This window comes from Salmo salar, chromosome ssa13 (genome assembly GCF_905237065.1).
Source record: "Salmo salar chromosome ssa13, Ssal_v3.1, whole genome shotgun sequence".
NCBI classification, from domain to species: domain Eukaryota; kingdom Metazoa; phylum Chordata; class Actinopteri; order Salmoniformes; family Salmonidae; genus Salmo; species Salmo salar.
Genome location: NC_059454.1, coordinates 99,062,493 through 99,087,577, shown reverse-complemented (window position 1 = coordinate 99,087,577; position 25,085 = coordinate 99,062,493). Strand labels below are relative to the sequence as shown.

The window sequence follows — 25,085 nt, the reverse complement described above, 5'->3', positions numbered from 1 at the left end:
GCTATTTGGATATAACGATGGATTATTTTGGACCAAACCAACATTTGTTATTGAAGTAGCAGTCCCGGGAGTGCATTCTGACGAAGAACATCAAAGGTAATCAAACTTTTGTAATAGTAAATCTGACTTTGGTCAGGGCTAAACTTGGTGGGTGTCTAAATAGCTAGCCGTGATGGCTGGGCTATCTACTGAGAATATTGCAAAATGTGCTTTCACCGAAAAGCTATTTTAAAATCGGACACCTCGATTGCACAAAGGAGTTCTGTATCTATAATTCTTAAAATAATTGTTATGTTTTTTGTGAACGTTTATCGTGAGTAATTTAGTAAATTCACTGGAGGTTTGCGGGGGGTATGCTAGTTCTGACCGTCACATGCTAATGTAAAAAGCTGTTTTTTGATATAAATATGAACTTGATTGAACAAAACATGCATGTATTGTATAACATAATGTCATAGGTGTGTCATCTGATGAAGATCATCAAAGGTTAGTGCTGCATTTAGCTGTCTTCTGGGTTTTTGTGACATTATATGCTAGCTTGAAAAATGGGTGTCTGATTATTTCTGGCTGGGTACTCTGCTGACATAATCTAATGTTTTGCTTTCGTTGTAAAGCCTTTTTGAAATCGGACAGTGTGGTTAGATTAACGAGAGTCTTGTCTTTAAAATGGTGTAAAATAGTCATATGTTTGAGAAATTGAAGTAATAGCATTTCTAAAGGTATTTGAAAATCGCTCCACGGGATTACACCGGCTGTTGCGTAGGTGGGACGATTTCGTCCCGCCTAGCCCAGAGAGGTTAAAAAAATGTAATAATGAAATGTGCAATTTTTTTTCTCCAGCTTCAGCTGGAATGCTTTTCCAACAGTCTTGAAGGAGTTCCCACATATGCTGAGCACCTGTTGGCGGCTTTTCCTTCACTCTGCGGTCCAACTCATCACAAACCATTTCAATTCGGCTGAGGTCGGGTGATTGTGGAGGCCAGGTCATCTGATGCAGCACTCCATCACTCTCCTTCTTGGTCGAATAGCCTTTACACAGCGTGGAGGTATGTTGGGTCATTGTCCTGTTGAAAAACAAATGATAGTCCAACTAAGCGCAAACCAGATGGGATGGCGTATCGCTGCAGAATGCTGTGGTAGCCATGCTGGTTAGTTCTAAATAAATCACAGACATTGCTTCATGGTGGAAACCACACATGCAGAGATCATCCGTTCACCTACTCTGCGTCTCACACGGCGGTTGGAACCAAACATTTTCAAATTTGGACATCAGACCAAATGACAGATTTCCATCGGTCTAATGTCCATTGCTCATGTTTTTTGACCCAAGCAAGTCTCTTCTTATTATTGGTGACCTTTAGTAGTGGTTTCTTTGCAGCTTGATGGTTTTCTCTTCTGCACTTGAAGAAACGTTCAAAGTTCTTGAAATGTTCCGTATTGACTGACCTTCATGTCTTAAAGTAATGACAGACTGTTGTTTCTCTTTGCTTATTTGAGCTGTTCGTGCCATAATATGGACTTGGTATTTTACCAAATAGGGCTATCTTCTGTATACCGTCTTCCCTGTGGCTCAGTTGGTAGAGCATGGTGTTTGCAATGCCAGCATGGTGTGTGCAACGCGTGGGTTCGATTCCCACGGGGGGCCAGTACAAAAAAAAAAATGCATGAAATTAATTGTATGAAATGTATGCATTAACTACTGTAAGTTGCTCTGGATAAGAGTGTCTGCTAAATGACTAAAATGCAAAAATGTATACCACCCCTACCTTGTCACAAACCAGCTGATTGGCTCAAACGCAGTAAGGAAAGAAATACCACAAATTAACTTTCAACAAGGCACACCTGTTAATTGAAATGCATTCCAGGTGACTACCTCATGAAGCTGGTGGAGAGAATGCCAAGAGTGTGCAAAGGGTGGCTACTTTTTAGAATCTCAAATATATTTTGATTTGTTTAACACTTTTTGGCTACTACATTATTCCATATTTGTTATTTCATAGTTTTGATGTCATCACTATCATTCTACGATGTAGAAAATAGTAAAAATAAAGAAAAACCCTTGAATGAGTGTGTCCAAACTTTTGACTGGTACTGTATCTGTTACATAGACAAGGAGACACATTTTCTTTTCATTACACAGAAAGTCCACAAAGTCTGTTTTATACATCCATTGTGAATGACAACAGTTCCTCTCTCAACTGAAAAAATCTTTCCAACACTCCCCCTCGATAACCACCAAGCCTCCATGTGAAATAGAACATTGTTGTGCTGGGCAGCAGGTAGCCTAGTGGTTAGAGTGTTGGACTAGTAACTGGAAGATTGCAAGATTGAGTCCCTGAGCTGACAAGGTAAAAATCTGTTGTTCTGCCCCTGAACAAGGCAGTTAACCCACTGTTCCTAGGCTGTCATTGAAAATACGAATTTGTTCTTAACTGGCTTGCCTAGTTAAATAAAGGTTAAAAAAATGCTTTGATCCCATATCTCCACATACTTTTGTGAACAGGGTGCGCAATGTAGTTTATAGTAGAAGTTACCTGGTTCATATCAATGAGTTCTGCGCTCAGCTCTTTTGCCGCCAGTTGCTCTCGTTGTATCCAATATAGCTCTGGGTGTATCTTACAATGCATCCATATGGCAGAGGGAGACACATTCATAACTAGAGTGCAGAGGCCTGTGATAGATGGAGCCCCATCTGTGCAAAAGCCCACCGTTCGATCCCATGGAATCTGTTTTTCATCAATATAGCCACGCAGCACACTGAACATCCCCTGTGCAGTTTCATGCTTGGGAATCGTGAGACAGAACAATATGTCCTCGTAAATAGCATCCCCTGACACGTAGCGTACAAAAGTCAATGCATGGGCATCTCGGCCCTCACAGCTAATACCCATTTGGAGAGCATGAGGCTTTGAGTCGTTCAGAGTTTCCTCTTGATTGCTAGCTATAGCATCAATTCTTAGTTTTACAGCATTATCTGACAAAGGTATTGATGTGAGTTTCTGTTTTCTGCTTCCCTACACATTGTTTTCACCATATCAATTGCGGCCGGTAATATCAAAGTCTCTGCAATAGTGTGTGGTTTCATAGAGTAGAGGGCTTAACTATTTACCGTGGGAATGATTCAAGTGCAACGGTCAAGTGGGGCCTTTTCCCACGATCTAAGGGAGCTCTCTAGTTGAATTTTTACTTTTAGATCTGAATAAATTTCATTTAGATGTTTACGCATATTACAATGATTTTGAGAGACAAAGATGATATTAGAATATTATTTATTTTTGTGGAAATTCCCCCGCAACCCCATTTTCAGATTAGTCGCAACCCCTAGTTTGGGAACCGCTGGTCTATGGGTGTCTTCCTGAAGCTCTGACAGGGTATAACGCACTGCGTGATATTAGTTGACAGTCTATGGCCTACTGGGTGACATCCTGAAGCTCTGACAGGGTATAACGCACTGTGTGATATTAGTTTAGTCTATGGCCTACTGGGTGACATCCTGAAGCTCTGACAGGGTATAACGCACTGCGTGATATTAGTTTACAGTCTACGGCCTACTAGGGGGGTATGATATCTGTCGTGATGCTCCAGTGTACCATGGTATTACATAGTAACATGAGAGGTCAGGGGTTGAAGGTGTGTGTGTGTGTGATGGACAGGTCTTGTGGTTGTTTGAGGAGGAAGACTAATGGTGATTAATCACTCAACGTCCAACAGGATCAGGAGCTGCATGTGGCGTCTAATTGTCTCCAATTACCCAGAGTTATTAGTGGTTTGTTATCAGGGTTTTTGACCTCACTCTGCTTATTAGAAAATGAATAAGAGCACAACAAATTGATTGTATCAGTATATCATATTGTTGCAATCCATTTATTTTATTTTTTTTAGCCAGGATAGTTCACTCAGTAACAACTGCCAATTTTCCATGAAGTTCTGACATATTTTTGGGGTGTTGCTTTCTCCTATCCTTTTTTCTGAAATACCACTAGTATTCCTTTGTAATAATAATTTGTGGGGGGTGCTTATATTTTTCCTGTTACACATACAAGTAGTGGACATGTGTTTCTTGCATATCCCAACACCCCCTGAGACACCCGCAGGGAGTGAGGTCAAGGCCAGGGTCACCATTGTCCAGTGCCCCTGGAGCAATTAGGATTAAGTGCCTTGCTCAAGTGCACAGTGACAGATTTTTCACCTTATCTGCTCTGGTATTTGAGCCAACAACCTTTCGGTTACTGGCCCTTTGCTCTAACCTCTAGGTCAAGGTTAGACCTTGGATGGTTTTGTAGTTTAATACTGACTGTGAATAGCCGAAGTTCAGCGTTGAATGTTTGTCCACTAAATGGACAATTTTTTAAAATGATTTATCATATATACAGCATATTCTTTCCTTAACCTGTTGGGGCTAGGGGGCAGTATTTTCACGGCTGGATAAAAAAACGTACCCGATTTAATCTGGTTACTAATCCTACCCAGTAACTAGAATATGCATATACTTATTATATATGGATAGAAAACACCCTAAAGTTTCTAAAACTGTTTGAATGGTGTCTGTGAGTATAACAGAACTCATTTGGCAGGCAAAACCCTGAGACATTTTCTGACAGGAAGTGGATACCTGATGTGTTGAATTACCTTTAAGCCTATGCCATTGAAACACACAGGGGTTGATTAATTTTTTGGCACTTCCTATTGCTTCCACTAGATGTCACCAGCCTTTACAAAGTGTTTTGAGTCTTTTACTGTGAGATCTGACCGAACAAGAGCCATGGAACGGTGATGGCCGATTAGACTCTGGCGCGCGAGTTCATGTTGGGTACCCTCGTTCCAATACGTTATAAAAGAGAATGCATTCGTCCACCTTGAATATTATTCATGTTCTGGTTAAAAAAGGCACTAATGATTTATGCTATACAACGTTTGACATGTTTGAACGAACGTAAATATATTTTTTCCCCTCGTTCATGACGAAAAGTCCGGCTGGCTTAGATCATGTGCTAACAACACGGAGCTTTTTGGATATAAATGATGAGCTTTTTTGAACAAAACCACATTCGTTATGGACCTGGGATTCCTGGAAGTGACATCTGATGAAGAGAATCAAAGGTAATGGATTATTTACATAGTATTTTCGATTTTAGATCTCTCCAACATGGCCGTTTGTCTGTAAAGCAAAGCATATTTTTCTGGGGCGCAGTGCTCAGATTATTGCAAAGTGTGATTTCCCAGTAAGGTTATTTTTAAATCTGCCAAATTGATTGCGTTCAAGAGATGTAAATCTATAATTCTTTAAATGACAATATAATATTTTACCAATGTTTTCTAATTTTAATTATTTAATTTGTGGTGCTGACTTGACTGCCGGTTATTGGAGGGAAACGATTTCCTCAACATCAATGCCATAGTAAAACGCTGTTTTTGGATATAAATATGAACTTGATAGAACTAAAAATGCATGCATTGTCTAACATAATGTCCTAGGAGAGTCATCTGATGGAGATTGTAAAAGGTTAGTGCATCATTTTAGCTGGTTTTATGGTTTTGGTGACGCCTGTCTTTGAATTGACAAAACATTACACACAGCTATTGTCAATGTACTCTCCTAACATAATCTAACTTTATGCTTTCGCCGTAAAACCTTTTTGAAATCAGACAACGTGGTTAGATTAAGGAGATGTTTATCTTTCAAAGGGTGTAAGATAGTTGTATGTTTGAAAAATTTGAATTTTGACATTTATTTGGTTTCAAATTTGCCGCTCTTGAAATGCACCTGCTGTTGATAGGGTGCACCACGGGTGGCACGCTAGCGTCCCACATAGCCCCAAGAAGTTAAAGCCAGACACAGTGGCAGTTTCGTCATTTTGTTTACATTTTATATTTCAGCAATAAGGCACGAGGGGGTGTGATATATGCCCAATATACTACGGCTAAGGGCTGTTCTTAAGCATGACGCGACGTGCCTGGACACAGCCCTTAGCCGTGGTATATTGGCCATATATCACAAACCCCTGGGGTGCCTTGTTGCTATTATAAACTGGTTACCAACGTAATTAGAGCAGTAAAACAATTTTATTTGGTCATACCCGTGGTACACGATCTGATATACCACAGCTGTCAGCCAATCAGCATTCAGGGCTCGAACCACCTAGTTTATAATTTGTTTTATCGCACCAACAAAACAAACCCAGGCAGGACGTCATAACATGCTCTATAGTCTAGGCTACCTGAAAGTTGTCAAGCAGCTGCTGGGCCAGCCACCCTTTGAGCCATATCAACCAGTAGGCATCTTCTAGTTACAACAAGCATGTAGGCTGCTGTATTATAAAAATAAAAATGTACAAGTCAGCTATGAATGTAACAGCAGTAAAATCTAATTCCCGGGTTCCGGTTTAGCATGTGAATGGAGAAGAAGCTTGTGGACTAGGCTCCTACGCATTAGTTAATTTAGCCAAATTTGTACTTTCATTCCACTTTCTTACATATCATATTTGATTGATGAGTTCGTAAGTTACCTTTTTGATTCAAATGTCACACGACCTGAGGAGCAGAAGACCTGTAACTAACATTTCAACCTCGATGGCAAACGTGAATGGTAATAATGGCGCCGACTCCAGTCCAACTGTTACAAAACCCCATGCGGTCACACTCCCCATAGATCTTCAGAACCTCCGTACGGTTCTGGTCTCGGAAATTACAGCTACCATTGCCACTCAGCTCAAAACTGCCAGCGATACTGCTCTGGCCCCCTTCTCCGCCATCCTAGATGATGTCCGAGCCGCTGCGGATGAACAAGGCCGCCGAATTGACAGTTTTGAACCTGTGTGACTACATTGACCGCATATTAGCACTTGAGAAAACGGTCGCCCATCTGAGCTCCAAAAACCAAAAGCTGATTGACAAGACCAATGACCTAGAGTCCCGTTCTCGCCGATGCAATCTTCGTGTTGTTGGAATACCAGAGAAACGTGAAGGAGGGGAATCAGTTAAAAACATCTTCAGGCCAGGGCCTATTTTTCTCAATTTCTACCTGACTGACATGTCCAAAGTAAAATGTCTGTGCTGAGGCCCTGAAGCCAGGATATGCATATAATTGGTATCATTGGAAAGAAAACAATCTGAAGTTTATAGAAATGTTTTAAACAATGTAAGAGACTATAACAGATATGGTAGGAGAAAATGCAAAGAAAAACCAACCAGAATTATTTCTTTTTGAGAGCCCATGCTCTTCCAATGGAAAGTTTAGGGGGCAAAAATGTAATCTAGCTCCCAGTATGCAATTCCTATGGCTTCCACTGGGTGTCAGTTGTCTTTGTTCAAGGTTTCAGGCTTGTTTCTTCCAAAACGAGGAAGAATAAGGAGTTTTCATACAGGGACACAGACTTGGAAATTCGCACCTGCTAATATCGTTTTTCTATTGAACATACTTCTTTCGGGATGAAACATTATAGTTTAATTACATTTTAGGGTATCTGAGGATTAAATAGAAAAGTATTTTGACTTGTTTTTAAAAAAGTTTAGCGGTAGCTTTTTGGATTCCTTTCTCTGCATGTTATACAAGTGGATTACTCAAATCGATGGCGCCAACTAAACTGACTTTTTGGGATATAAAGAAGGATTTTATCTAACAAAACGATACTACATGTTGTAGCTGGGACCCTTTGGATGACAAATCAGAGGAAGATTTTCAAAAAGTAAGTGAATATTTAAATCGCTATTTGTGAATTTATGAAACCTGTGCCAGTGGAAAAATATTTTAATGTGGGGTGCCATCCTCAAACAATCGCATGGCATGCTTTCACTGTAAAGCCTACTGTAAATCGGACAGTGCAGTTAGATTAACCTCTTACATCTAGACGTTCCGCTAGCGGAACACCTGCTCCAATATCCAATGATAGGCGTGGCGCGAATTACAAATTCCTCAAAAATCCCAAAACTTCAATTTTTCAAACATATGACTATTTTACACCATTTTAAAGACAAGACTCTCCTTTATCTAACCACACTGTCCGATTTCAAAAAGGCTTTACAGCGAAAGCAAAACATTAGATTATGTCAGCAGACTACCCAGCCAGAAATAATCAGACACCCATTTTTCAAGCTAGCATATAATGTAAAAAAAAACTAAACCACAGCTAAATGCAGCACTAACCTTTGATGATCTTCATCAGATGACATGCCTAGGACATTATGTTATACAATACATGCATGTTTTGTTCAATCAAGTTCATATTTATATCAAAAACCAGCTTTTTACATTAGCATGTGACGTTCAGAACTAGCATTCCCACCGAACACTTCCGGTGAATTTACTAAATTACTCACGATAAACGTTCACAAAAAACATAACAATTATTTTAAGAATTATAGATACAGAACTCCTTTATGCACTCGCTATGTCCGATTTTAAAATAGCTTTTCGGTGAAAGCACATTTTGCAATTTTCTGAGTAGATAGCCCGGCAACACAGGGCTAGCTATTTGGACACCCACCAAGTTTAGCCCTCACCAAACTCCGATTTACTATTAGAAAAGTTTGATTACCTTTCCAGTTCTTCGTCAGAATGCACTCCCAGGACTTCTACTTCAATAACAAATGTTGGTTTGGCTCAAAATAATCCATAGTTATATCCAAATAGCGGCGTTTTGTTCGTGCGTTCAAGACACTATCCAAGGGTGACGAAGGGTTACGCGCCCGACGCGTTTCGTGACAAACAATTTCTAAATATTCCATTACCGTACTTCGAAGCATGTCAACCGCTGTTTAAAATCAATTTTTATGCTATTTTTCTCGTAAAAAAGCGATAATATTCCGACCGGGAGTCGTTGTTTTCGTTCTAATACGAAAGAATAAAAACATGGGGGCACCTCGTGCACGCGCCTCTAGTCTCTGTTCTCTGATCGACCACTATATAAATGCGCTAATGTTTTTCAGCCATGGCCTGCAAAGCCACCATTCAGCTTTTTGCCGCCTTCTGAGAGCCCATGGGAGCCGTAGGAAGTGTCACGTTACAGCAGAGATCCCCTGTTTTGGATAGAGATGATCAAGAAGGCCAATAAATGGTCAGAGAGGGCGCTTCCTGTTTGGAATCTTCTCAGGTTTTGGCCTGCCAAATGAGTTCTGTTATACTCACAGACGCCATTCAAACAGTTTTAGAAACTTTGGAGTGTTTTCTATCCAAAGCTAATAATTATTTGCATATTCTAGTTTCTGGGCAGGAGTAATAATCAGATTAAATCGGGTACGTTTTTTATCCGGACGTGAAAATACTGCCCCCTATCCATAACAGGTTAACAAGAATTTAAGCTTTTAACCAATATAAGACACTTGTATGTACCTAAATGTTTAATATCCATCATTTATATGATTATTTACTTGAATTGCGCGCCCTCCAGTTTCACCGGAAGTTGTCCCGCTAGCCTTACGCCTTATTAAGTTCATGTCAGAATTCTTTGCGGATGTACTTGGTCCGGCTTTCGTTCCATCACCCCCGAAGCTGGATAGAGCCCACCGCATTGGCCCCTCCCCAGCGAGCGGAGACGACATCTCCAAGCCTAGAGTGTTTATCGTCCATTTTCACTACTACCGTGACAAACTTCATGAGAAGAAAGTGAAATTCTCACTCCGCTTCCCTGCTCGTCTGCACATTGAACATGCCCGGGGGAAGCTACAATTAGACTCCGACGAAGACGCCCAGCGTTGGTTCGATAGTCACTTCTGAGCACTATCTTGGATCTATGACCTACTATTTTGCCAGGTAGCATGCATAGCCTAGCCTCTAAGTCGAAGGTATGTTTGACTTCTACGGCAGGGCATTTTTTTCTCTCCCTATTGCTATTCCTTTTCTACTCGGCAGAAACACTAACGTTATTGAACTCTGGTAAAAATGACTAATATTGTCTTGTGTGGTTGTCATTTAAGCTACACATTTGGGAGAGCCTTTTAATTTGGCAAGAGGGCTAACGTAGTATTGCTGGCTACAATTCCAGGCTTTTGTAGAGCTTTCCTCGTGGTTTTTTTCTTTATTTTCATCTAGATACTTACTGAAGGACTTTTCACCACTTTACGCCCTATTGATCATTCGTACATGTACAGACACTTGGACCCTTTTCTTTTTTGTAACAGGGTAACATACTGTGGGACACTTATTTGGCCATCCTTAAGACACATTGTACGTATTGCACTGATTGAAGACTTGCCGAGTCAGGACAGTTCCGTTTCACTGTTATGGGGTGTTCGTTTTGGTTATCTGACCTACTTTATTGTTTTGTGAATGCCTTTTCAAATGTATTTCACAACTGGTGCTATGGTGCCTCTCCGCATTAGGATAGGAAGGTTTTCTGTTTATATGCACCGAAGCTGCGCAAACTTCAACCTGCTGTCTCCATTCGCTGGGGAAGGAGACTTTGGGGTTGGGTGGGAGGGGAGGGCGAGTGACCTTTTTCGGTCCTATTTTTGTAATATATTTTTTTTCTTTGCTTTTTTCATCAGTTTTCTCTGTTATCTTTGCAAATGCTTGGTTTGTTTTCACACCTTTTTCATTTGAATATTTTAGATGGTTAACACTAATAATAGTACTATAGGTAGGCCTAATCCTATAAAGTTTTTATCTTGGAATAGTAAGGCAATGAACAATCCTGTCAAGAGGACTCGGCTCTTCTCTCATTTGAAAAAGCTAAAAGCAGATGTGGTATTTTCACAAGAGACCCATTTATGCATTAAAGATCACTCAAGGCTACAAATCTTCAGGTTTAGTCAAGTTCAGACTTTAACTCCAAAGCCAGAGAGGTTGCAATTTTGGTTAGTAAAAGAATACACTACTCTACTACTAATGGATTTGGGGACAAATTTAGCTCGTGGATCCGTCTCTTGTATACATCTCCCCAGGCCAGTGTCTGTACCAATGACACCAGTTCTGATCATTTTGCCCTGGAACGTGGGACTCGCCAAGGCTGCCCACTGTCCCTTTTATTATTCGCCGTCGCCATTGAGCCCCTTTCAGTAGCTTTGCGGGCATCCTCCTCTTTCCAAGGTGTAACATGGGAAGGAGTTGAACATAGAGTAACAAATAATCTGCATATAATGATAACCTATGTAAATAACCCTGTAACCTGTTTACCTTCTATCCTTTCTATTATGGGGAACTTTGGCTCCTTCTCCGGTTACAAACTGAATCTCCAGAAAAGTGAGTGCTTCCCAATCAATACAGCAGCGCTACAGCTCCAGCAGACATACTTTCCCTTCCAGCTTAGCCGCTCTGGTTTCATATACCTTGGAGTGAACGTAACTCATTCATTACATGCTCTTATTCCTGCAAACTTTGCTCCCCTTCTTGCGCAAATGAAAACTGATTTTCAGAGATGGGGTAGCTTACAACTATCACTTATAGGAAGGATTAATGCTGTAAAAAATTAACAGTTTACCCAAATTCCTTTATCTATTTCAATCTATCACATTGCTTTTACCAAAGTGTTTTTTTTAAGTCAATCAATTAGGCTGTTACCACATTTATGAGGAGGAAAGGTACCCAGAGTCAGTAGATCTTTACTTCAGAGATGCAAGTTTAGTGGAGGGCTGGCACTGCCCAACTTTTTATACTATTACTGGGCAGCCAACTTTCAGAAATTGCCATTCTGGTTATATGCTCCAGATACCCCATGGTGCCACTTAGAGGCACATTCTTGTATTTCTTCTACTCTTCTTGCTTTACTCTGCTCTTCTCTCCCAACATCCCCCTCTCGCTATACTCACAATCCTGTAGTGCTTTCCACACTTAAGATTTGGTACCAGTTTTGACAACATTTTAAATTCTCCGCTGCATTTACTATGGGTCCTATTGATAAGAATAACCAATTCCCTGCTTCTCTAATAGATAATGCTTTCTCTTACTGGACAAGAAAAGGTATTAAGTCTTTACAAGACTGATATGTAAATATCATTATTTCAAGTTTTCCCAACCTGGCCTCTAAATACTCTTTGCCTCCATCTCACTTTTTCTGTTACCTTCACATTAGGCATTGTATCTCCCAATTTTCTGGGTTCCCTGCTCCACCCCCTTGCTAACCCTGGGATGGCATATTACCTCGATAGAAAGCAGTCATTTCTCAGATCTTTCTGTGTATTTTGTCATTGGACAAACACTCCACCAACAAAATTAAATCTGCTTGGGAACGGGAAATGGGTGTTGAATTTACACAGGAGTGATGTGATGAGGTGATTGATAGAGTAGGCTCCACTACATTTGTTTTTATTTTATTTCACCTTTATTTAACCAGGTAGGCCAGATGAGAACAAGTTCTCATCTACAACTGTGACCTGGTCAAAATAAAGCAAAGCAGTGCGACAAAAACAACAGAGTTACACATGGGATAAACAAACATACAGTCAATAACACAATAGAAAAGGTCTATGTACAGTGTGTGCAAATGTAGTAAGATTAGGGAGGTAAGGCAATAAATAGGCCATAGAGGTGAAATAATTACAATTTTGCATTAACAATGGAGTGATAGATGTACAGATGATGTGCAAGTGCAGATACTGGGGTGCAAAAGAGCAACAAAAAAATTACATGGGGATGAGGTAGTTGGGTGTGCTATTTACAGATGGGCTCTGTACAGGTACAGTGATCGGTAAGCTGCTCTGACAGCTGATGCTTAAAGTTAGAGAGGGAGATATAAGTCTCCAGCTTCAGGGATTTTTGCAATTCGTTCCAGTCATTGGCAGCAGAGAACTGGAAGGAAAGGTGGCCAAAGGAGGTGTTGGCTTTGGGGATGACCAGTAAAATATACGTGCTGGAGGGCGTGCTACAGGTGGGTGTTGCTATGGTGACGGGGCTGGTAAGGCGGGGCTTTACCTAGCAAAGACTTATAGATGACCTGGAGCCAGTGGGTTTGGCGACGAATATGTAGTGAGGGCCAGCCAACGAGAGCATACAGGTCCCAGTGGTGGGTAGTATATGGGGCTTGGTGACAAAACGGATGGCACTGTGATAGACTACATCCAATTTGATGAGTAGAGTGTTGGAGGCTATTTTGTAAATGACATCACCGAAGTCAAGGATTGGTAGGATAGTCAGTTTTACGAGGGTATGTTTGGCAGCATGAGTGAAGGAGGCTTTGTTGCGAAATAGGAAGCCGATTCTAGATTTAATTTTGGATTGGAGATGCTTAATGTGAGTCTGGAAGGAGAATTTACAGTCTAACCAGACACCTAGGTATTTGTAGTTGTCAACATATTCTAAGTCAGAACCTTCCTGAGTAGTGATGCTAGTCGGGCGGGCAGTGATTCTACATCTTGTGCTCGTCTTGGTCTCATACAATTTAAGGTTTTACATAGTGTGCATTTTTCCAAATCCAGATTGTCTGACATATATCCAAATGTAAATGATGAGTGTGACAGATGTCATGTCTCACCATGTGACCTTAGTCACATGTTCATTTAATGCTCTATATATATTCCTGAACAACGTCTATTTGCGCCCATACTGGATGGAAATTACAAGTGTAATGGCTGTGCTCAATGTAATGGCACTTATAAATGTAGATCCTTCAAACACCCCCAAACAGGGAAATCTATCCCAATTAAAGGTGTTATTACGTGTTCCACTAAGGCAGTTATTTATCTTATAACTTGTCCTTGTGGTAAAAATTATGTGGGTAAAACAAAGCGTGAATTAAAAGTACGTATCTCAGAGCATCGTAGCACCATTAGGTGCAAAAACTTAACTTACCCAGTTGCGGCCCACTTTTTGGAAGCAAACCATCCGATTTCGTCTCTGCGTTATATTGGTATTGAACATGTCACCCTCCCGAGGAGAGGGGGTGACCTTGATAATTTATTGTTGAAACGAGAGGCTGCCTGGATCTTTAATTTAAAGACCCTTGCTCCCTTCGGTCTCAACATAGACTTTGATCTGATGCCATTCTTGTGATAATTGTGATTTTGCCATTGTAATTGTTTGTTAGATACATTTTAGACTACAAATGCTATGATCGTATGCTATCCATTTGTTTGTCTTTTTGTATGTTCTCTGTATGCCATTTTTTTAAATATTTGAGTTAACCAATGATATTAGGCCATACTTGGCCATGATTTCAAACACCTGTGTGTCTCTAGACACTATATAAATGACTCATCTCGCAGTGTTTGATGATACCCTGATGAAGACAGCTTCGCTGTCGAAACGTTGGTGATTAAATTTTTGCATCTGAGCTCTTAGAGTGTGCGGCTTTCCTTTATTTTCTAGCATTTAATGCTCTAAACCAAAAAATTACTGGGATTCTATTTTTAAAACTTTATCTGAGGTGCTTGAAATGAACCTGCAGCCTTGTCCCTTGATAGCTGTCTTTGGTATTCCAGAAGACTTGTTCTCCTTGGAACCAAAACATGCTGATACTGTTGCTTTCACATGCTTATTAGCTCGACGTAGAATTCTTCTCCAGTGGAATTCTGCTCAGCCCCCCTCTACTTCTCAACGGCTCAACGATGTAATATTCTTTCTAAAGCTTGAGAAAATTAAGTATTCTCTTTGTGGTTCCAATGATACATTTGTTAGAAAATGGCAACCATTATTATCATACTTTAAAGGCTTGCAGAGGCTACCCTCTGATGAGATGCTTTAAGGTTTCCCAGTAGGTATTACCAGTAGTCATTACATAATAGGTACAGTCATCAATATAACGCTATCCAGTCCAAGCAAGTTTGTCTAAGGTTTACTGATCATTTATTTATTTCTGTTTTTGTATTTTGAATCTGTATTGAGTTGTTTGTATTTAAAAAAATTCCCCTGTATGCCTGATTGTTTATTTGTTGTGAAATCTCTGTAGAATTTTTGTTTTCTAGGACCGAATTGAGGGAGGGAGTGGGATGGGTTGGCTATATGGGGTGATCACAGTGGGTGGTTGGAAGGGGGTTGGGGGTGGGTGGGTGGTTGGGAACCGAGGTGGGTGGACTGACTGAGGTGGGGCGGAGAGGTAGGGAAGGTACTAGGGGGGTTGGGTGGATGTGTTGTATGGAGGGAGGGTGGTTGGGATATGGTAAAATCTTTGTACTTACATTGATGTACATTTTGTATTTTTATATATTTTTATTCAAGTTTTACAATCTAATTCTAATTTACACTGAACAAAAATATAAACGCAACATGCAACAATTTCAATGATGTTACTGTGTTACAGTTCATATAAGGAAATCAGTCAATTGAAATAAACAAATTAGGCACTAATCTATGTATTTCACATGACTGGGCAGGGGCACAGCCATGGTGGGCCTGGCTCCCAAGCGAGTCGGCCAATGCCCTCCCACTAGGAAGCCAGGCCCAGCCAATCAGAGTTTTTCCCCACAAAGGGGCTTTATTACAGACAGAAATACTCAGCTTCATCAGCTGTCCAGATAGCTGGTCTCAGACGATCCCGGAGGTGAAGAAGCCGGATGTGGAGGTTGTGGGCTCGCATGGTTACATGTGGTCTGCGGTTGTGAGGCCAGTTGGACGCACTGACAAATTCTCTAAAATGACATTGTATTATGTATCATTGGGTTAATTGTATTGTATTAACGACATTGTACATTGGCTTATGGTAGAGAAATAAACATACAATTATCTGCCAACAACTCTGGTGGACATTCCTGCAGTCACCATGCCAATTGCAAGCTCCCTCAACCTTTGGACATCTGTGGCATTGTGTTGTGTGACAAAATTGCCCATTTCAGAGTGTAATGATCATGCTGTTTAATCAGTTTATTGATATGCCACACCTGTCAGGTGGATGAATTATCTTGGCAAAGGAGAAATGCTCACAAAGAGGATGTAATCACATTTGGGCACGAAATAAGCTTTTTGTGCATTACGGAAAATGTCTGTGTAAGTGTAGGTTCCGTCCCTCTCTTCGCCCCAATCTGGGCTCGAACCAGGGACCCTTGCACACATCAACAACCCAAAAAGCATCGTTACCCATCGCGCCACAAAAGCCGCGGCCCTTGCAACGCAAGGGGAAACCCTACTTCAAGTCTCAGAGCGAGTGACGTCACTGATTGAAACGCTATTAGCGCGCACCACCGCTAACTAACTAGCCATTTCACATCGGTTACATCTGGAATCTTTTATTTCAGCTTATGAAACATGGGACCAACACTTTACATATTGGGTTTATATTTTTGTTCAGTGTACATAGCTAGACAGCAATATACAGCGGTGCAACAATAATGACGTTATCTGCTTGAGCTCAGTCTTGCAGTGCAAACACTTGTCTGGAAAAGTTTACCCTTAGCAGCTAGCTAGCCTATGTTGAATTATAAAATAAATTCGCCATCTAAGGGTTTCAGTAGTAAACACAACATCCAAGAGGAAAACAATTAGCCAGCTAACAACTGCAGCAAAGTTTGCAAGCAAGTGCCAAAAAGTTGTTTTGACTAGTTGACCCCACCACCAGTTTGCAGATTTAGCAATGCTTGAATATATCGACAGCTCTTTGCTAGCAAGCTAAATGAGCTAGCTTGCTTGCTTACTACATAGACTTGCCTAGTTAAATAAAGGTAAAATAAATACAATAAATAAATAGTTTCACTTACCAGTAGACAGCTAGCTCAGACTTTCGTGATTATCATTGGCACAGTCCACAGCAGCGTGATCCTGGCACTGAGTGAGTAAGGAATCCCTGCCTTGCTGAATGAAAATTGCCCACAATTCCAGTTTACAGTTTTATTCAGAAAATCAAGCTAGCATCATCAAAGCAACTTTGTTACAGACCCGCCGGTGTTTTCAAAAATCCTCTGTTATTCATCATCGGCTGACAGACAGACTGACTTATTTTTCTGTGGATTTGATGGCGTACTACATCCGCAGAAGGACTGGCAGCCAGGAGCCAATATATTAACCGTTACCACATGCATTTGTCAGCTAAACTTCAGTTTTATTCTATATCACTCAACTATTATTTATACTGAGTCTTGTTTATAATAGAGAGGGCTATTTGTATTGTTGATGTGTTGCTGTAGTCGTGGACGGATCAGAGCAACAGATAGAACGTGATAAAATGATCAATAAGCCTATACATCATAATTACCTGGAGAAATCTGACTTGCAATTTGTAAACAAAGCTGCAGTACTTATAACTTGAAAACGCATGTTTTCTATCACTTTGAAATTATGCAAATAGAAAAAATTAAGCTTTCATCTATCCATTTCAAGCTATATTAAACAATAAAATAAAATAAGATATTTTTTGGGGACTTACTGAGTCTGGCTTTAATCAGTTATAAATTACTTCTGAAATTGGCAATTGAATACAGTATAATAGCAGTGAAAGTGTATAAGGCTATACCATTCATTCATCTTTAAAAGTGAAAATAAAGTGCTGACCTCTGCAGGACAGAAAGATGCCGAAGATGCCACAACAAAAATCTTTCCAAGCTGGTATATATAAAGGCTCCTGAGCTGTTTTGTCTGTGTGTCTATGTTTATATTTTCCCACAACATGCCAAAGAGTGTATAATGGTACAAAACTGATACGACTTGCAAACACCCCACAATTACCATCTTCAAAAGCATTATTGTGACGATTAAAAATTATGTGACCTTTTGTGGATCCATTTAGCTGGAATGTATTGCCTGAGTTCCTAGAGTGCTATCTCCCTGCTAAAAAGCCCTACCTTGAAATAAAAAGCCCACAGCAACATGATCTGAACATGATAAATACTTATTTAAAGCTACATTAAACTGCCTAATTTCATGGTGTCTGGCTTGAAGTTGACTATATAAAGCCTAATGGAGTTATAATAAACCATGCATAATTCATAAACCCTTTCCCTTTCACATGCAGGATGCATTGTCAAAATAGTGGGCTAAGAAATCATTCAAAATGCTGCTGTATATATCCCAGACATGGCTGCAGACCCTCGATTTCCCTCTCTGCACTGCTAACTGTGCAGACAATCCCTGACTGTCATATCACTTCATTCCTGATAGACCCTGTTCTGTTGGAGAGAGAACATTTTTGGGGGGCTGATGACAGCTAAACTTATAAGAATAATATGAGTGTGTTGATAAGGTCACAGAGGAGGCCAAGAACCAGACACACTCATCTCCATATAGCACTGCTATATGGGAACTGTTTAGGAGGGAGGGAGGGGTAGAGAAAGGGAGGGAGGGAGGTGAGAGGGGGGAAGAGAGAGAGACTAATGCTCCATAGCCTTTAGTCTGTGACTGACGTAATTACTTTGGCCTATGAACACACTGCCTTTAATGTGTTTGCATGGTACATTGTATTGTATTGTATTGTATGGTACTCCATGATGGCCTTGTACCAGTCTAGGTAAATCTGCAGAAATCGTGGGAATACATGAGAACTCCTCTCACTGCCCGCCCACTGGTCCTGCTTAGAGCTCTGGTTTTATGTTAACCTGTCCACCTGTTCACCTGTCCACTCCACCGTGCCAGAAGGAAATAGCAAACAAATCACCTTCATTCCCACTACTGTACATGTGATTTAAGAACAAGTAGTAGGAGTGCAGTCTCTTCCAAATGTTATATTTAATTTAGCCTTCTAGTCACCTGAGTAAATATATTGCCAGTAGGAAAGGGAAGGGGGGATACAGAGTCAGTTGCAAAACTGAATGCACTCAACTGAAATGTGTCTTCCGCATTTAACCTCATTCCCTCTGAATCAGAGGTGCTGGTATGCTTCGTAAAAGCCCAGACATATAAAAAACACTACACGGATTTAGTAGTGTTCACTAGAAGATCATCCTTGATTAAATAACAAATACCCCTTCCAAGAGAGTCTATTCTCTCTAATTAAGTCTTTGTCTATACTCATAGATTTTCCTCGCAATTACACATAATTAGTAGTCTGAGTGAAAAACATTTGAACAGATAATTATTTTATTTCCTTGTGGAGAGAATAATGACTGTTTGATTCCATGGATTTATACTTGAATAGAGCTTAATATTCTTGCCATTCCACAGACATCAAGTCTGTATTTTAATTAAAACCTTAATTACATTTCCTAGCTAGCTATTTATCTATATAACATTAGAAGATGATAATCTCTCTCAAACGTAATTTCCAAAGTCCCCAACACATTTCATGCATTTATTTGGATAGAAATACCATCGATTTGCAGAATGAGTATTTTTCCCTCAGTGTTGTGGCTCTTTGTTGCAGAACCTCCAAAGAAATGGACATTATTTAAAATCCATTGAGCAGCTAGAGAGGTTTGAGACAGGGCAAGCTATAAATCTCAGTTTATTGCGGGGAAACAAAATGCTTATTGTTGGTGTATGACAAGCCTTTGTATTGAACAAACACAAAGAAATGTGCTCATAAGGCACTGTACAGTACTTAACAAGACATTCAACTTCAATCAATGATAGCAGCTGAATAGCAAGAGGCTGCTACAGTACAGTTCAGTACAAGGAAATCAAGGTTGATGTTTCACCTCAGGTTCAGCCAAACAGAAAACAGGGCCCGGGGGGGGTGTGGTATATGGCCAATATAACATGGTAAAGGGCTGTTCTTAAGCACGACGCAAGGCAGAGTGCCTGGATGCACACTGTGTTGAAAAGTATTTTGATAAGTTACTGCCTTACTCTAAAATTGATTAAATCGTTTTTGTTCCTCATCAATCTACACACAATACCTGTCACGTCCTGACCAGTATAAGGGATTATTTGTTATTGTAGTTTGGTCAGGACGTTGCAGGGGTGTGTTTGTTTTGTGTTGTCGGGGTGGTTTTTGGGTAGTTGTTTCTTGTTTAGCTGTGTGCCTGACAAGACTGTTTTCATCGTTCTTTTTGTTTAGTGTTCATTTTTGTTTAATAAAGAAGATAATGAGCATTCACGTACCCGCTGCATTTTGGTCTAATTCCTACAACAGCCGTGACAGAACTACCCACCACAAACGGACCAAGCAGCGGAGGAAGGAGCAGCAGCAGGGCTCTGTGGAGTCATGGACATGGGAAGAGATTCTGGATGGGGCAGGACCTTGGCACCAGGCTGGGGAGTACCGGCGCCCTAAGGAGGAGCTGGAGGCAGCCAAGGTGGAGCGGCGCTATTATGAGGCATTATACGCACCGAGAGGCAAGTGCGAGAGGCAGCCCCAAAAAATGTTTTGGTAGTTTGGGTAGTTTGGCTGGGCCTAGGGTAAGCCCTAGGGTAAGCCCTAAGCCAACTTCCCATGTTTATTATGGGGAGCGTTTGGCAGTGAGAGCACCGGTGTATGCGGAAGTGCGCACGATCTCGCCCATGCGCACGCACAGTCTGAGCGATCCCAGCTCCTCTCAAGTGCCGTGCTAGAGTGGGCATCCAGTCGGGTAGGAGTATGCCTGCACAGCACATCTGGCCACCAGTGCGCCTCCTAGGCCCAGGCTACCCTACGCCTGCTCTACGCACGGCAGCCATCAGGCCTCTGCACAGCCCAGTTCGCCCTGTGCCAGCACTCCGCTCGTGCAGGGCTACTGTTACCATCCAGCCAGGACGGGTTGTGCTGGCGCTCCAGACCGCCGGTGCCTACTCATGGTCCAGTACGTCCTGTTCCCGCTCCTCGCACTAGCCTTGAGGTGCGTGTCTCCAGTCTGGTACCTCCAGTACCAGCCCCACGCACCAGGCCTCCAGTGCGTCAGCCCAGTCCAGTTCGTCCTGCTCCTGCTCCTCGCACTAGCCCTGTGGTGCGTGTCCTTAGTCTGGCGCCTCCAAAGCCAGTCTCACGCATCAGGCCTTCAGGCCTTCAGTGCGCAGTCCCTGTCCAGAGCTTCCGATGACAGTTCCCCGTCCAGAGCTTCCGACGACAGTTCCCCGTCCAGAGCTTCCGGCGACAGTTCCCCGTCCAGAGCTTCCGGCGACAGTTCCCCATCCAGAGCTTCCGGCGACAGTTCCCCATCCAGAGCTTCCGGTGACAGTTCCCCGTCCAGAGCTTCCGGCGACAGTGCCCCGTCCAGAGCTTCCGGCGACAGTACCCCGTCTAGAGATGGCCCACAGTTCGGAGCCTGCAGAGACGGCCCACAGTCCGGAGCCATCAGAGACGGCCCACAGTCCAGAACCGACAGAGACGGCCCACAGTCCGGAACCGACAGAGACGGCCCACAGTCCGGAACCGACAGAGACGGCCCACAGTCCGGAACCGACAGAGACGGCCCACAGTCCGGAACCGACAGAGTCACCCTACAGTCCGGAACCGACAGAGTCGCCCTCCAGTCCGGAGCTCCCAGAGTTGCCCTCCAGTCCGGAGCTCCCAGTGTCGCCCTCCAGTCCGGAGCTCCCAGAGTCGCCCTCCAGCCCGGAGCTCCCAGAGTCGCCCTCCAGCCCGGAGCTCCCAGAGTCACCCTCCAGTCCGGAGCTCCCAGAGTTGCCCTCCAGCCCGAGGTCTCCAGCGATGCGCATCTGCCCGAGGTCTTCAGCGATGCGCCTTAGTCCAGAGACTTCGGGAGGGGTAAAATATAATAAACAGTTAGCGGGGGTGGACAGGTTAGGTTGAGCCACCTCCGAAGTAAGAGGTAGGGGGGGGGGGTGTAGCACAAGAACCGTCGGTGACGGTGGCCACCCTCCCTTCCCTCCCTTTAGTTTGGGATTATTTTTGTTTTGGGTTCATTTTTGTGTTTTGTTTAAGGTGCATCCGGGGTCTGCACCTTTGGGGGGGTTACTGTCACGTCCTGACCAGTATAAGGGGTTATTTGTTATTGTAGTTTGGTCAGGACGTTGCAGGGGTGTGTTTGTTTTGTGTGGTCGGGGTTTTTGGGTAGTTGTTTCTTGTTTAGCTGTGTGCCTGACAAGACTGTTTTCATTGTTCTTTTTGTTCAGTGTTCATTTTTGTTTAATAAAGAAGATAATGAGCATTCACGTACCCGTTGCATTTTGGTCTAATTCCTACGACAGCCGTGACAATACCACATAATGACAAAGCAAAAACAGGTTTTTAGACAGTTTTGTAAATGTATTAATAATAAAAATCTGAAATAATACATTTACATAAGTATTCAGATCATTTACTCAGTACTTTGTTGAAGCACCTTTGGCAGCGATTACAGCCTCGAGTCTTCTTGGGTATGACGCTACAAGCTTGGCACACCTGTATTTCGGGAGTTTCTCCCATTCTTCTCTTCAGAGTCTATCAAGCTCTGGCTGTGTGCCTAGGGTCGCTGTCCTGTCGAAATGTGAACATTTGCCCCAGTCTGAGGTCCTGAGTGCTCTAGAGCAGGTTTTCATCAAGGAGCTCTCTGTACTTTGCTCAGTTCATCTTTCCCTCGATCCTGACTAGTCTCCCAGTCCCTACCACTGAAAAACATCCCCACAGCATGATGCTGTCACCACCATGGTTCACCGTAGGGATGGTATTGGCCAGGTGATGTGAGGTTCCTGGTTTCCCCAAGATTTGACGATTGGCATTCAGGCCAAAGAGTTCAATCTTGGTTTCATCAGACCAGAGAATGTTGGTTCCAAACTTCTTCCATTTAAGAATGATGGAGGCCACTGTGTTCTTGGGGACCTTCAATGCTGCAGAAATGTTTTGGTACCCTTCCCCAGATCTGTGCCTCAACACAATCCTGTCTCGGACCTCTACGGACAATTCCTTTGACCTCATGGCTTGGTTTTTGCTCTGACGTGCGCTGTCAACTGTGGGACCGAATCATGTCCAATCAATTGAATCTACCACAGGTGGACTCCAATCAAGTTGTAGAAACTTCTCAAGATGATCAATGGAAATAGGAAACAAGATGTGAAATCTGTAAATGTATTGTAATGTTTTTAAAATTGTATAACTGCCTTAATTGTGTTGCCTTGGCAGCAGCTAATGGGGATTCTTAATAAATACAAATACACCTGAGCTAAATTTCGAGTCTCATAGCAAAGGGTCTGAATACTTACGCAAATAAGGTATTTTTGTTATTTAATATTAATACATTTGCAAACGTTTCTAAAAACCTGTTTTCACTTTGTCATTATGTGGTACTGTGTGTAGATTGATGATACATTTTTTTACTTCATCCATTCAGAATAAGGCTGTAACGTAACAAAATGTGGAAAAAGTCAAGGGGTCTGAATACTTTCCATATGCACTGTATGTCTGATATTCAGTTTCAATGTCCCTCCTATCAAATTCACCATGACTTCAATGACCCCATTATGAAAAAAGTCAGCTCCTGCACACACAGTAATATTACCTCTATACACATGATAATAACACACTATAATATTACCTCTATACACATGATAATAACACACTATAATATTACCTCTATACACATGATAATACACCCTATAATATTACCTCTATACACATGATAATACACCCTATAATATTACCTCTATACACATGATAATACACCCTATAACATTACCTCTATACACATGATAATACACCCTATAATATTACCTCTATACACATGATAATACACCCTATAATATTAACTCTATACACATGACAATACACCCTATAATATTACCTCTTTACACATGATAATACACACTATAAAAGTACCTCTATACACATGATAATACACACTATAATATTACCTCTATACACATGATAATACACACTATAAAAGTACCTCTATACACATGATAATACACCCTATAATATTACCTCTATACACATGATAATACACACTATAAAAGTACCTCTATACACATGATAATACACACTATAATAGTACCTCTATACACATGATAATAACACACTATAATATTACCTAGTTTGACCAGCTGTTTTCAGCAACTGATATTTTTGAATTAGGTTATCGTATTGGAAGGTTTGCTAGCAACAAACTATTTAGCTAGCTTCTAGCCCAGTGTTTGATATGCAAAGCGATCTCCTCGTAGTTAACAGTCAGTGTTGACGAGTGTCCTGATGAGAAGGCAAACTTTTCTAGCTATGCCAGGCAAAATCAGTCATTATCAGCTCATTGTTATGGATGCAACCAAATGAATGTCAATAGAAAACAGCTACTTTGTTATTCTGGCTGCAGAGGTCGTGACTGTGTAGCCGTAGCTAGTTGGGTAGCTAGCAGCATGCAAGGGATAATAAGGTTGCCAGCGAACATGGAATGGAACATAAAGAATGAACGACTCAGTTGTAAATATTGAACTAATTGAACGAACGACCAAAAGATGAGAAAGTATGAATTTGCTCATAACAATGATAATATTAACGAAATAAAAGTATTTGTAGTGGTAAAAATGTGCTTTCATATTGTTTTCTTTGGCAACTGTGGTATAAGCGTGATAAACGCCTCCGTTCACATTAACTTGAAAAAAGGAACTTCGCCAAGGGACTCACTTTTGTGACCATCAATCAATCAAATGCATTTTAAAAGCCCTTTTAACATCAGTGGTTGTCACAAACCAGCATACAACACAACAAATATTATTGTAAAGTTTACACTAAACGGCAAGATACCATGAGTGTAGCTTCCTCAATAAAATTATGTCAATCTACAGATTAAAAGCCTACTGCTTTTAGCACATCTTGGCCTTAATGTACATACAAAATAACTGCATATTTATATTTTTTGATTTTTTTTTTATATATATATTTTTTAACTATTTCTGAGGTCTTTCTGGCGGCTGGTTGTGAGTTATGGACGTGTCACGGAGAGTCCAGTTGTCCTTGATACGCCCTTGTGATTCAGTGTAGAGTCCTGCAAGATAAGAAATGAGCCCTAAAACACTGATAAACTATGGCTGTGGACCCCAAGATTAAACACACATTTCCCAATGAGAATCACACATGCATAAACCAACCACTGCTGCTATTCTGAAGGGGTTGTCAAGACAACACCTATACGCATTCTGAACCCAGTCCCACTGCTACTCAGATACATTATTGATGGCATACAGAGCCATATGTGCAGTAAAGAGTGGGAAATATGCCCAAGAAGTAAGTGTTTTAAAACTGTATTATGCAAGCGTTCCTAAATATGATTTGCATAGTCATCTAAAGCACTTATTTTGGTCCTCGACTGTACAAATCCCCCGGAGTTTGAGGTATAAACACTGGTCTCCAGGGTTCTGGAGAGTAGGCTTATTGTATATCAAAGAAGCTTCCTCACAGACACAGTGACTGCTGCGTCAAGCCACAACTCTATGGCATCTGTTCTGTTCAGGA

General features: G+C 41.5%; 1 long non-coding RNA gene across 1 annotated transcript in view; it reads right to left on the bottom strand.

The window, feature by feature from the left end:
* LOC106568374 (uncharacterized) overlaps nucleotides 1–16,833 on the bottom strand; it is a 112,114-nt gene extending 95,281 nt beyond the window's left edge. Inside the window, exon 1 of the long non-coding RNA XR_001320274.2 lies at nucleotides 16,558–16,833. This is a non-coding gene — a long non-coding RNA (uncharacterized lncRNA). The remainder of the gene's footprint in view (nucleotides 1–16,557) is intronic.
* Nucleotides 16,834–25,085: the final 8,252 nt, after the last annotated feature.